Here is a 15,120-nt window from a genome sequence, read left to right on the forward strand (position 1 = left end):
TTAGGTTAGGTTAGGTTACCATCAGTTCTGCATATTCCTTTACTGAAACTGATTGACATATTAACCTTAAAAAATGTGAGAATTCGATAGTTAACTTTTCTTTTTTTGCTGTGACTTTTTTTCCTGTGACTTTTTTCCTGTGACTTTTTTCTGTGACTTTTTTACCTGTGACTTTTTTACCTGGATTCGTTGTGGGATGTCAAGATTGCCCCATGGAAAGTGAATTATCGCTTAAGAACTCTACATGGAAGAGGAAAGAAAAGATAGTATTGAACGAAGTTCTTGAAGACCTTGAGTTGAGTAGTGATGAGTCTAATACGAGTGATGAAGCACAAGGGAAGTTCGAAAGTGAGAAAATACAGCTACAACAAGAGGTAGTGAAAAAGAAAGAAATTTCTAAAAGGATTTTTTTCTTTTTTTTTATTTATTTATTGGGCACTCCCCTACATCCTTGTGTAAGGTGAGGCGCAGAAGCGTTTACAGTGCCCAACAGGGAAGCATGCTAAGTTCATGCTTGCCTTTATGTCTCATGAGTTAAGGGCGTAGAAGCCTGAAGAGTCAAGGGCATAGAAGCCTGAAGAGTCAATGGTTTGTGTCATCAAGTTATTGGAAGCTCCAACAACTTGTCCCTGAATACGAATTCGCAACTTTCGACTTACAACAGGTACCTGCTAGGTGATCAGGGACTAATGGGGGCTAGGAAGTGTTTCCAAACAACTTCCACCGGCCCGGGAATCGAACCCGTGACATCTCGCTTGCGAAGGCAAGAGCGGTACCACTCTACTACCAGCAACCCCATTCTAAAAGGATGAGGGAGACAAGCTGGCAAGAGGACAGTGAAAGCAGAGAAGTGAGAGAGGAGAAGAGACAAACAAAAAATCTAGGACAAAAAAACGTGTGTGGGTGGTAATAATAATGGAAATAACAGAAAGGAGAATGGATCAAGAACAGAGCAAAGTATGGAATTTGAAGGAAGCAGACAAGAACACACACAAGGTAATGTTGGTCGTGTCAGGAAGAGATTAATTTTTCCACAGTCATGCCCGTTGACCTTCCTTGAAAAATTAAAATGGGCAGTACAACTAGGACGGGAGCATCGTCAGCTTTGAGCCTCTTTTGAAAGAAGGGACACACAAGCCTTATTTTACAGTGGGGACCATGGAGGCTGTGGAAATGTTGACAACTGTTGGGTACAAGGGATTACTGATGGTTTTGCCAGAGGAGAGCGACATACTACTTACAAAGGTTATAATCTTCAGGTACCCTGTAATACTAGATCCAGAATACTTATTGGATGACGAAAGATTTGTTTGGGTCAAGAGGCATTTAATAAGGGGCGAAGAGAGAAGCCAGGTTATTGCTCTAATGAGACAAAAGGTCCCAGAGATAGTGTTCGTCACAGGAGCAGGGTATAGGAAGGTGGCACTATATGTGGAGGGACCAACAATGTGTCTCAAGTGTTGCAGATGGGGACATAAGGCCTGGAGCTGTCAACTGGACCCACGTTGTAGATTCTGTGGGAAGAAGCACGAATCTAGCAACTGTAAGGACAAAATCAATGCAGGAGAGAAAGTGAAGCCTTGTTGTTGTAATTGTGGTAAAACTCACAATGCTAGTTCAATTGCATGCGAGATGAGGCCACGTATGAGAAGTGACCAACAAAGGAATTTTTCAGAGAACACTGAAGAAGTACGCTGTGGTCTGACAGTGACAAGACAGCAGGAAAACACACAGACAGTGGAGACAGTGATCCCTGAGAATGCCTGGCATGAAGATTCAAGAAGGATAAGGACTGCGCTTGCGGCCGGAAGAGTTGTTGATGCCAGGAACAAACAGAGTAATAAACAAGTAGCAAGTGAGAGTAGTGGTGCAGCCCTCCAGGTTAGTGATAAAACTGTGCAAGAAATTCTGGGAGAAGAGGTGCGTAAGATGTTTCAGGTTTTGCAAAAGTTAGGTCAGAAAATAGAAGTGATAGAGAAAAGACTTGATACAGTGATAAATAAAGAAAGGGAAAACAAAGCTGTGAATAATGTAGAATTAGAAGGGAAAGAGGAAAGTGAAGAGCCCAAGCTTTTGAAAAATTCAGTGCTTAAAATAAGTATTAAAGGGAAGGAGAGGAAAATAAAGGATTGTGTAGTGCAGGGAGCAACAACTGAAAGTTTTAAAAAGGTGTTGGTAAAGTGTAAAGACGCTGATAAAGAAAAACTTTTGAGGAAATGGGAATCTGTGCAGGAGGATTGGGCCTTCTTAAAGGGTCTAGGACAACTGGCCGCCGCCATCTGGCCGCAGCCCAAGTGGCCGCGGGAAACTCACCGCGGCCGAGTGGCCGCCATATGGAACTTTTTGTTGACATCCTAACCTAACCTAACCTAACCTAACCGAACCTAACCAAACCTAACCTAACCTAACCTAACCTAACCTAACCTAACCAAACCTAACCTAACCTAACCTAACCTAACCTAACCTAACCTAACCTAACCTAACCTAACCTAACCTAACCTTTGAGAGCGCAAAAATAGGCGTTTGCAGTTTACCCCCAGTCCGCGGCGGCCAGTCGGCCGCGGCGAGTTTCCCGCGTCCAGTTGGGCTGCGGCCAGATGGCGGCGGCCAGTTGTCCCATTCCCTTCTTAAAGAATCTGATTGGAAAGGATATAAAATGTGTAAATATTAATCATGGATCTAGCTAGCCTTAAGAGACTGGGGACAGGAAAGGCGACCTGCTTAAACTGTCTGGTTATAAGGGATTTCATCTCTATTCGGGTGAAGGTATAAGAGGGGTCTCAACATACATTAAGAATTCCATACCAGCAGAACTAGTTGGAAGCCCGAGTAGAGTACAAGGAATAGAAAGTGTCTGTATAAAGTTATATTTGAAGGAAGGAGAATTGAACATAGCAAATTTGTATATTTCTGGAGGCTGTTTTGACCTCAACTTCTTACCAGATTGCATGTTTTTGGACTCAACTTTGGCTGTAGGAGATTTTAATGCTCGACATCCAAGACTCGAAACAATGGGGAGAATTAATTGTAATGGTATAAATATTTTGGCAATTTTTACAAGATCACCCAGATGCTTACTTGTTAGGAAATGAGGAAGTGACTCATATTAAAGGAGGAAGGTTAGACGATGCTTGCATGATAAGCAGTCAGGGAGTCCAGGGAGAATGTGAGATAATAAGGGAGCTAGTCAGCGACCATTTTGTTGTGTATGTTCAATTATCATTAGGGAAGAGACAGGTGAGATATAGGAGGAAGAGATTGAAACTAAACAAGGATGACACAGAAGTGTTTACCCAGAATATAGGGATGTGGTACAGAAATTATACACCAGTCTGTATGGATAGCTTTTATAATGACTTAGTTGTGGAGATAGAAAGATATTTAACTAAGTCAACACAGAAAAAGATAAATGATAAGACACATGGGGCTAGGAAACACTGCTATACCAATGACAAAATGTTGAAGGGATGGACACAAATGTTAAGGGCATCACATAAAGATTGGGTAAAGAATGGTAGAAGAGAAGAAGATAGGGAAATCTTCATGGATATAGCCAAAATATGTGGGCAGGCTAGGAAGGAGGCAAGGGAGAAATATTGGCAAGACTTTGCACAGCACATTGGGGAGAGATAAAAATCTCAAAGAAATATGGCAGGATATTAACAAAATTAGAGGAAAAAGGAGTAATTTTATTAGTCATCCTCATCCAGAGGAAGAAGCTAATAAACTGGTTGACAAGTGGGCTAATGCAGCTAGTGTTGCCTCCCTGCCTAACAGGACAATAGAAGCATTAGATGAGTGGCAAAATGAAAGAAGAAGATTTATTTCATCAGCTCTAAATATTTGTGATGTAACATGTGTAGATATTACTCAAGATGAGTTATTAAATGCTGTTAAAAAAGGAAAATCTACAGCACCAGGCGAAGATGGTGTGACTTATGAAATTTTGAACTGCTTAGTTGGTATGGAAAATAGTCCATTATTAGATTTATTCAACATGAGCTATACAGAGGGTAGATTGCCAACAGAATGGAAGAAAGCGATAGTTATTTCTGTCCCTAAGGCAACTGGTGGATACAGGCCAGTGTCTTTAACATCTTGTATATATTGTGGGGGAAAATCTATCTTGTAATTTATTTGGTTTTTTGGAAGGGAAATGTACTTCAGACTGTGTTATAAAATGTTTATCAAATGATGCAGACAGATGTAGAGATTTGCGGATTTACAAGGAGCATTTGATAAAGCTCACAGTGAAGTAGTTATGAAAGAGCTGGCTGCTCTAGGGGTATCAGGATAGTTGTTCCACTGGGTAGGTGACTACTTGCATGGAAGGAGAATCTGTGTATGGTATCAGGGATGTTTGTCTGAGGAAAGAGCACTTGAACTAGGCACTCCCCAAGGGGGAGTATTGAGTCCAATGTTATTTAATGTGTTAATGAACAAAATAGCCTCACACAAATATCCCAAAGGAGTTGTAACCATCATTTATGCAGATGACATCTTATTTCAAGGAAACTCTGTCAAAAATTTGCAGATTGCATTAAATAATTTTAGTGTTCTTTCTCAAAAGATAGGCTAAGTTATCAATGAAGAAAAAACCAAGTGTGAATGTAAAGGAAGAGGAACTGAATCCGTTTTTCTAAATGGAAAAATTGTTGAGAAAGTGTCAAAGTATAAATATTTAGGAATGTATATTGGCTTTACTTGTGAAAGTAAAGAGGCAGAAATATATCATGTCCTCACTCAATGTAGAGCAAGATTACAGCCCTTGAAGGCTCTAGCAGAACCTTTTGGAGAAGCCTTTTATCACTTATGGCATGACCTTCAATATCTCTTGATATCTTCTCCTGCACCAGGCCAGAAGAATTTTCTAAAAACTTCATCAGAAGTTTTTCTGTGTGAAAAAATGACCTGCAACAGCTGAATCATGGGGAATAAAAAGAACACAACTTCTGAGTTTCTTTGGTACTACAAGATGTTTCTTACCAACACCAAAATTATTTTTACTACGAAGGTAAGTTCTATAAATGAGGCCATTAATTATCTCATACCTAACAGTTCTACTCTTAACAGTTACAGTGTCTTTATTAAGGACTTTATTTCTAATAGATGCAAGGGTTAGATATTCATTCTGAGCAGCAATCAGATCCTGTTTACTAATATCCAAACCTGCCAGAGGTGGTATCAATAAATCTGTTAAAACTAATGTTTCCTTGTGCTTAGATCCCCTGGTCTCTACTTTTAACAGAGTATCGCTTGAAATAGTCCCAGTCCGGCCTGAATTCTCTCCAAATTGTGAAATCTTCTCGTCCACGGAACCTCAACTCCAGGAACCATACCAAGAACATCAGTAAACCTTATGGGTGCAGCTATAGCAGTTGCCCGACCGGTAAAGAATTTGTCCTGAATAAAACATCTTACTTCAGGGGAGTACAGTAGCTTACCACACCAAGGTAATCATACAGTTTTCTCAACCTACCTCTCTTGTGATTAACAGGAACAAGATCGTTTGTAATCAAAATTGTAGAACACCCAGTATATAGCACAACGGTTGCCTTTTTATTGAATACTAACCCATCCAAGTCAACTAAAAAGTTATCAAGGGCCAAGTCTGATTCAAGAACAAAGCTTATCTTATTTTCACTCTCCTCGTTTACTTTATTTTTAGGCTTCCTATGTATCTCAGGACAGTCAGGTTTTATATGTCTTGGGTTATGACAGTAGTGACAGATTACATTTGACCTTCTAAATACCTTTTGTTACCTTTAGTCTCAGGAAGAGGTCTAAATTTTTCCTTAGTTACTCTACTTGGCTTTGAATATTAATGAGCCGATCCATATCTATCAGCAGCTTGAGCCATCTGAAATGAAATGGCAAAATACCTTTCCGTAAGGAACATTCTTAGATCCGGATGACAAATACTTAAAATTTGATCGCTAATCATTAAATCAGAGAAATCTTCATAGGTTATATTTGTTGCTAAGTGAAACCCATCTGCCTAAGTACTGTTCTAGTCAAGACACTAACTGAACATAATTTTCATTGTCAGAAATCGTTGCCTCTTTAAACTTGTGTCAGTATGACTCGGCTTCAATCGAGTACGCCTGTAATAATGCCTCCTTTAGCTGATTGTAAGGGCGGTAACGATCGGGATGGTTGTCCACCGCTCGTTTGCTTGTTCGTGGTCCCACTATGAGTGGGTAGACGGAGGTGAGAAGGTCTCTGCTGCTTCGTCACACATTAGACACCACCCAGCCAGCACCACAACTGCACTTCCCCCGCTGTTCGATTACAATTCTGGTTGTGTGCTCATCTGAGGCTCCTGGGTTAATTCCCCAGTCCTTCACTATTTGGCTGTCAATCTCTGGACACCTGCTTCAGCTACTACCGTGGCTGCCACGTCATCGCCACTTCCTCCACGCCCTATGCACCGTCCATGCCCTGGCGTCTCTCCTGTGTGGCAAGACATCGCCCACCAACGCTGGCGCCAAGTGAGGAAGCTGCCCTGGACCTTCCCACTGAGAGCGGACCACCCCGTCAACAGAACATTCCAACTGGCTGCAGCCGTAGGAAATATCTTAACTTGGTTTGGATCCAGTAATTGTTAGACTCCCGTAATTGTTTGACTCCGGTAATTGTTTGTCTTCCTTAATTGTTTGACTCCCGTAATTGTTTATTTGATATTTGTGTGAGTGGTGTCAATTATTGTGATTATTTTCGTAGTAAAGCGATGTCAATCTCTAACGGTTGTTTGTTATCCCTTGGAAACCCATGGTTCTTTCCTTTCCTTTTAAAAGACCCTGATTAGGCTGGCAAGGGATTCATATCCCAAAGTCCAGGCCTTTACACTGGAAGGCTAACCGGAATCTTCAACACTTTACTTCTCAATGACGAACCCAGACATACATGATAATCTTCCTTCTGCCAACCATGAAGCTCTGTGAGTCTTTCGAATCTTAGAAGACAAGAGACTATATCATCTTGACCTGTAAATGTAGGTAAGCAAAGATCTTTAAAACAAGCTTTCATGCCAGTATTCTCATTACCTTTACTAGAATCAGAGCGAATCTGAGCTATAGCTAATTCGTGATTCCTTTGTATTTCTGCCTCTTCAAATTCTCTCTTTTTGTCGTTCATCTCTCTCAACTGCCTGTGTATATTTATGATCCTCTTTCTCTGTAAGTGAGTTAGTACTTTCAGCAGATAGACCAGCTTCCTTTCCTAGTTTAATAATCTTAATTATATTATAGGCAGCCATGATAATAAACCATAATATTGTAACTCAGACAATATGAAACAATAAACTTTCGAACGAAAATGTTTGATCGTAGAGCGTGTAAACTAACACTCAAGAACCGGTGAACGAAGCACTGACTACATCCACCCAGGAACCCACAGTCTCGATACAACAACTGACAACTGTTTTCCTAACTGTTCTAATTAAGGGTAACAACGCCAGAACTGAGCCTACCACAATACTGTGAACACAGCAATGTGACGAAATACATCATTACACGGGGACAAAGGTCAGGCAGCTTCGACATAGACGCGAACAACTGTTCCATGAGACTCAAATACAAATGGGTCGCTCACCAAAATGTGAAGCATCAGTCACAGTTCAATTTCTCCAACGACATGGATCAAAATAATACACTCACCTCACTACCTCGATACGAACAGGCAATCAATCACTCACGATCATGAAGTATGTCTGGTCACTGGTCACTCTCCTTGTATCCCGTCTCAAATAAACTCAATCTTAGGACATATTCTAACATCAATAATACAGTAGTTTAATAAGATGTCACTTGGTGATGTGAAAAGAGTTACGACATTATCCTACTCACTGCGCTATTTGTCGAGGGTTTAGAATTTTAGATGTTAACGCCCTTTGGTTCTTTTAATAATTGTAACAAAAGAGTTCTATTTACAAGTATTTACACTGATAATCGGCATGAAGAAAGTATAGAGCAACATTAACATATGTGGTATGGAAGTGCCGGACTGCCGGCCGGAACAAATGTAGGGTGTGTGGATGCTGTATATCAAGTCTATTGTCTTTTATATACACACGGCACAGGTGGTAAATAGGCGTCTTCTCGACAACTTCACAGGAGATCAAGTATCCTCATGCCGAGCAGCAGCCCAGGGACTGCCAGAGGAGCGTGGTCAAGCAGAAGAATGGTCTGCCTGACCATTTACAGTGCCTGGATGAGGCTCAAGTGATACAACTGGAACAGTTGATATTGAAGTATACGGACGTCTTCTCTGCAGGTGACCTAGACCTGGGTTGTGCAGACCTGGTACAGCATCACATCGACACTGGTGATCACCCCCCGATCAAGCAGCCGCCTCGGAGGATAGCACCATCTCGTCGACAGGAAATGGAGAAGGCGGTAGGGGGCCTTATTCGCCAAGGTCTTGTCGAAAAGCCCAGCAGTCCATGGGCGTCAGGAGTCGTCCTAGTGAGGAAGAAGGGTGGCTCAATGCGGTGCTGTGTGGACTACCGCGGCCTCAATGACGACGGTGAAGGACTCCTACCCCTTACCAAGAATCAATGAAACACTGGATGCGCTAACAGGTGCTAGGTGGTTCTCAACACTCGACATGAAGTCTGGGTATCATCAGGTGAAGATGGCTGAGGAAGACAAGGAGAAGACAGCATTTCCATATGGACAAGGTCTATGGCAGTTCAAAGTTATGCCATTCGGCCTGTGCAATGCACCAGCTACCTTCGAACACCTCATGGAAAGGGTTCTGGAAGGCTTGCACTGGAAGACTGGCCTCATATATCTGGACGACGTGATTGCCTTTGGTAAAACTTTCGAGCAAGAACTGGTGAGGCTATCGGAAGTGTTTGACCAGTTCCGAGCTGCACACCTTAAACTGAGCCCAATGAAATGTTACTTTTTCCAGAAGGAAGTTCAATATCTGGGACATATAGTAATTGAAGACGGAGTACGCACAGACCCAGAAAAGGTGGCGGTGGTGAGAAACTGGGTGCTGCGTAGTTTCCTTGGCCTTTGTACTTACTACCGTCGATTTGTGAAGAACTTCGCCACGGTCGCAGCACCGTTGCACAAGCTGACTAAGAAGGAGCAGAAGTTTGTGTGGACTACTAAGAGTCAAGGCTCTTTCGACCAGCTAAAGGATGCCTTGGCCAGCTCCCCGGTGCTCCCGTATCCGGACCCAACTCACCCATTCATCTTGGACTGTGATGCTAGTGATGATGGCATCGGTGGGGTGCTGTCCCAGAAGAAGGATGACATCGAGTACGTAGTGGCATACTACAGCAAGAAGCTAAGCCCCGCAGAGATAAATTATTGTGTGACCAGAAAGGAACTCTTGGCTGTGGTAAAGAGTTTAGACTTTTTCCATCCCTACCTGTATGGATCTAGCTTCACCATCCGGACTGACCACGAAGCATTGAGGTGGCTTAAAACTCTGAAGAATCCAGAAGGACAACTGGCACGGTGGATTGGTAAGCTGGATCAGCACAATTATACAATCCAGTACAAGCCTGGGCAGATACATTGGAATGCTGACAGTCTGAGCCGACGACCATGTGATTCCGATTGCAAGCAGTGTTGCAGGAGAGAGGCAGTTCCCCAAAAGTGTAACCGCATTACAATAGAGGATGATTCAACTGTTGCTGGGGAAGGCCTTGAGAAGCTGCAGCTGGAAGACCAAGACCTTCGGCCAGTGGTCGAGTGGATGAACCAGAGCTCAGTGCGACCAGCCTGAGAGACGATCTCTGGACCAAGTCCGACGACTAAAACTTCTGGGCTCAGTGGGATATTCTTCGACTGAAGGATGGTCTGCTGCAGCGCCAGTGGGTGACTACCGATAGCCTCAACAGGTACTGGCAGACAGTACTTCTCCGTAAGAGGAGGTCAGAGATCCTGGGGGAGATGCACAACAATCCAACCAATCGACATCTGGGGGTAAAGAAGACCCCGAGTCGCCTGCGGCAACGGTTTTACTGGGTTGGCATGCTTATGGATGTGGAAGAATGGTGCCGGTCATGCGATGTCTGCTGCGCCAAAAAGAGACCAAAGTTACACACGCGTGTCCCACTGCAGTTGTGCCAGGCAGGTGCACCAATGGAGAGGATCGCAGTGGATATTGCGGGACCTCTGTCACTCACTGCAGATGGGAATAGGTACATCTGTGTGACCATGGATTACTTCACTAAGTGGCCAGAAGCTTATGCCATCCCAAATCAGGAAGCCACGACTGTTGCCAGAGTGCTGGTGGACCAGTTCTTCTGCTGGTTTAGTGTGCCCCACGAGTTGCATTCGGACCAAGGCTGAAATTTTGAATCAGCTGTGTTCAGCGAGTGCTGTAAACTGTTGGGCAATAAGGAAGACTAGGACCACTCCACTTTGGCCACAGTCAGACAGAATGGTCGAAAAGTTCAATTGGACCTTGGGTCAAGAACTGGCCAAGTACTGCATTGAGGGGCAGAGAGAATGAGACCAGAAGCTGCCTGCTCTGCTGATGGCATATTGGTCGGCTGCCCACAAAACTGATGATGGGTTACGAACTGCGGCTGCCAGTGGACAGGAAGACCACCTGATGAGGAACTTCCTGAAGAAACCACCAGTCACGTCAAAAGCCTCCAAGAAAGGTTGACGGAGGTCCACCATCCAGTTCGAGGAGCTCTGGAGTTATCGGGTGAAGTGATGAAGCGCAACCGTGATGTCAAAGCAAACCAGGTCTGTTACGAGAACGGTGATAAGGCCTAGCTGTATAACCCTCTGCAGAAGAAGGGTTAATCAGCGAAGTAGCAGAGTCCATGGGAAGGACCATACACTGTAGTGGAACGCCTTTCAGATGTGACCTACCGGATCAGGGTAAGAAGGAAGGCTCAACCGAAGGTAGTCCACGTCAATAGTCTTTGGCAGTATCATGGGCCATGGCAGTACACATGGGAAGACTCTGAGGAGCAGCCACCTACCACCGACGGGGTTCAGACAGGATATCCTGGAAGAACTCAGGGTTGTACCGATCCAGAGAGCCCGACCATGGACCAGGAAGAGGAGCACTGTTCCCTCTTTGCGGAATTGGACGCGACAGGAGAGGGGGACCGATCTGAGCGACAAACTAACTCCTATGATGATGATGATGATGATGATGATAGGCAGCCCGCTCCCGCTTATATACGCCTCGTCGGACGCTTCTCGAACGTCCGAGAATAACCCAATGACGCTTGGGAGATTATAGAACTTTGTACTCTGATCGAGGCTTACAATCATAACAAAAGTGATGCAATACATTCTAGAATATTCTTACATAATTAATACATCAATATATACACGAAAATTTCTCTACATTTGCCAAAATAACTGCTGCATGGGACAGAAAACAATCAAAACACCCAATTTACAAAATTATAATACTAACTTATGCCTCGGCATAACAATAAGAAAAAGAAAATAAGAACATGGCAAAGAAAACTCTAATAAAAAAAAACACGAACACGAAGCGACAGAGGACGGGTCCCGTGTTAGGTGTGGGACATTAAGTTCTGATGGGAATGGTATTGAGAAAAATGAGCCAACGGAATTGGGTCTTTTGTAGCCAGCTGCGTCGACCAGATTACCCTTCACGATCACCTCTTGCGGCGCCTTTCTCTCTCTCTCTCTCTCTCTCTCTCTCTCTCTCTCTCTCTCTCTCTCTCTCTCTCTCTCTCTCTCTCCCTCTCTGTGTCTTTCGTGCTGTGCCTGATATGCTGTCTTCAATTTGTTTTACGTGCTTTCTTCTCTCGTGCTGTGGCTATTATGGTGTCTAACTGTTTGTGCTCTCTTCTACCGAACTTTACTGGTAAACTGTGTCTTCACCTTCTGCGTTTCACGTTCTTTCTCCTTTCATGCTACATTCTATACGATATGTCACTTATGTAATGTTACATGTCCTGTTTCCTCAGGTGTGTGTATATTATTTGATATATCTTAGATAGGTGTCTATCATGCTGTTACCTTTATCTGATGGTACTGAGTCCTAGATAAATATGGTGATGATTCCTATGTCGTCATTTGTAGGCAAAGTGACAGGGTACTGAAAAAAATACCTGTGGTAGATAGATAGATAGATAGAGAGAGAGAGAGAGAGAGAGAGAGAGAGAGAGAGAGAGAGAGAGAGAGAGAGAGAGAGAGGATGGGGGCCCGAAGTTTTATTCTGATAAGGATTGTTCATATATGGGTGTAATTCCAGGTTTTGTGAACATAATATTTTCAATTATATTGTTCATAGTAAGACAGATAGATAAATTGAAAGATAGGAATGGATAGATAGATCGATACAAATACTAGTATTTGATGTTTTTATGCTATAATAATTTAACTCTCTCTCTCTCTCTCTCTCTCTCTCTCTCTCTCTCTCTCTCTCTCTCTCTCTCTCTCTCTCTCTCTCTCTCTCTCTCTCTCTCTCTCTCAAACATGTACAGCATATGGAACAAGTAATATAGTCATTTGATAACAAGATGATGTCACGATTAGACTTAGACTAGGATATAAGTACATCCGGCAGTATACCCCATAATTATAATACACGTTAAAATACAAACGGTAAATTAAATCAAATTACTCCTTATGGTCACACACTAGAACTCTGTGCCTTATACTATGAGAAATTAGAACCTTTAAGGGACAAATACGTACACTACATGCATACACTGAAGGCAGTGATGGTAAGATAGATGAAATATTGTGACTATTTAAATTTTGCACCGAATAGATAAAAAATTATTACGAAAAGATTTTGACAACTTTATTTGAGGAAAGAGCTCTGTGATATCCAATAATACATTAATCTGACCACAAAGACCTAATAGAAATCTTTTGTAACCTATGCCCTGAAACTCCTTTGTGCTACCGCTCACAGGATGAGTAAGGGAATACACTAGCAGCTTCCTGCGGTAAAAAGAAAAAAAATCTCCCTGTCACATACTATCTCATCACCCTCCCATTCCTTCTCCCTCACGATCCTCCGCTGCCCCCTTCACCCCCCTCCCTCTCACTAACTTTCCCAACCCCCTCCCACAGACTAACTTTCCTTCCCACCTATCCCAACCCCAACTCTCACTCACGTTCCATTCCCTTCCTCTTATTCATTCACCCCCTCACCCACTATCCCCACATCCCATCCTCCTCTATTACCCACTCTCTCTCTCTATCTCTCTCTCTCTTTCCACCCTTCCACCTGCACACCCTCTCCGTTCTACCCTGCCACCCCTTTTTCTCTCTCTTCTCCAACTCTCACCTCTCTCTCCCCACCTGCCCTCCTCCCCTCTCTCTCTCCTCCATCTACCACCTTTTCTCCCTTTCTCCCCCACCTGCCACCCCCTCCCTCTCTTCTACCTGCCACTCCTCCCCCTCTCTCTCCTCCACCTATCACCCCACCCTTCTCTCTTCTTCACCTGCCGCCTCTTCCCTTCTCTTTGCTCCACCTGCCACCCTCTCACACCACAATACGTCTCCCGCTGAGCCTCAAGCCTCACCACCTCTATACATATATATATAAACACTCCAGGTCTGCAGGTCCCTGATAGTGAGCCAATTTCTTCTGACCACCCGAGCAATGAGGATCTATTTTCCGCTTATGAGTTTGTGGAAGTCAGGGGACGGTGTAGTTGGTGGATGGGTCTAGGTTATGGTGGTGCTAGTAGACGGTTTTGGATAGTAGTGGTAGACTGTTTTGGGTGGTTTTGGACGAGTGTAGGAAGTGAGGGTATTAGTGGTGCACGGGTGTAGTTGTTGGTGGTGGACGGGTGTAGGTAGTGGTGGTGTTAGTGGTACGGACGTAGTAGGTGGTGGTGGTATAGGGATGTAGATGGTGCTGGTGATAGAAGGGTGTAGGTGGTGGTGGTGGTGGTACCGGTGATACATGGGGCGACCTGTGGTGTAATGGTCAGCATGCTCGCCTCGCAAGCGAGCGGACCCGGGTTGTATCCCCGGGAAGGTTGAAACTATGGGCAAGTTTCTTTACGCCAGTTGACTCTGTCTACCCAGCAATAATTGGGAACCTGGATGTGAATCGATTTGCGGATCGTGTTCCGGGGTAATGGTTAGCCACTGCAGTTGGCAAGCTGTCCGGTCTTCTTGGACTATCCCTTGACACTAGGTCATGCAACTCGTTAACTCAGGGTGTGGTTGTTGTTGTAATGGGGGGGATTTAGATGTAGGTATAGGTAGAATATTTAGATGTAGGATGTAAAGAGAGGAAGTTTGGTAGCGTGGCCGATTCTTTATTTTACTGTATATATATATATATATATATATATATATATATATATATATATATATATATATATATATATATATATATATATATATATATATATATATATATATATATATATATATATATATATATACACGTTCTTAGGGGACATCTTCTCAAACACCGCCTCGAATGGTACAGGTATATATTACTCACTCAATGACACAGACGCATTAATAGAACATTATATCGAAGTTACTAGAACATTATATATACAGTACGTTACTAGACGCTGACTCTCAGACACAAACATAAAATGAATACACTTCCCACCGTAAGTAACTCACCCTATGGATAGCTCTGACAATGACTCACGTGACCTGAGGGAGGCCCAGCAGTTGCTGTTGAAGGGAGTGCTGGACTCTGGGTGCTGGGGAGGGAAGTCTCCCTCCCGCCCTCAACTAGTGACGAGCGTGACTCCGACTGCCGTCGATAGTGTTGTGGAAGTCGTCTCAATGTAATCTGAATCAGGAATCCCCGGTGGATGATGATGATGATGATGATGATGATAATGGAGATAAAATGGCAATGGTTTGCCATAGGAAGGGAGAGAAGAGGTAAGGTAGAAGGAAAATTATGAAACGGGAAGTAAAGTAGCAGAAAATGAGAGCAGGTGGGCTATCCACCTAGCAGAGACGATTTGATTGGCTGTGGTGAAGGCCGCACTAAGGGGTCGCCCGAGCTCAAGGGAACAGGGGGGGGGGGGGCTAAGCTAGCTAGCAAGGAGTTGTTTGTTATTGTGTTAGTTGGAAAGGTCTACTAGGTCCTTGTGTAACTAGTAGAATACTCTGATCTTTTATTTTTAATATTATGGTAGAAAATAAGGTGTGACTGGCG

The sequence above is a fragment of the Homarus americanus genome, unplaced genomic scaffold (genome assembly GCF_018991925.1).
Source record: "Homarus americanus isolate GMGI-L3 unplaced genomic scaffold, GMGI_Hamer_2.0 scaffold51859, whole genome shotgun sequence".
NCBI classification, from domain to species: domain Eukaryota; kingdom Metazoa; phylum Arthropoda; class Malacostraca; order Decapoda; family Nephropidae; genus Homarus; species Homarus americanus.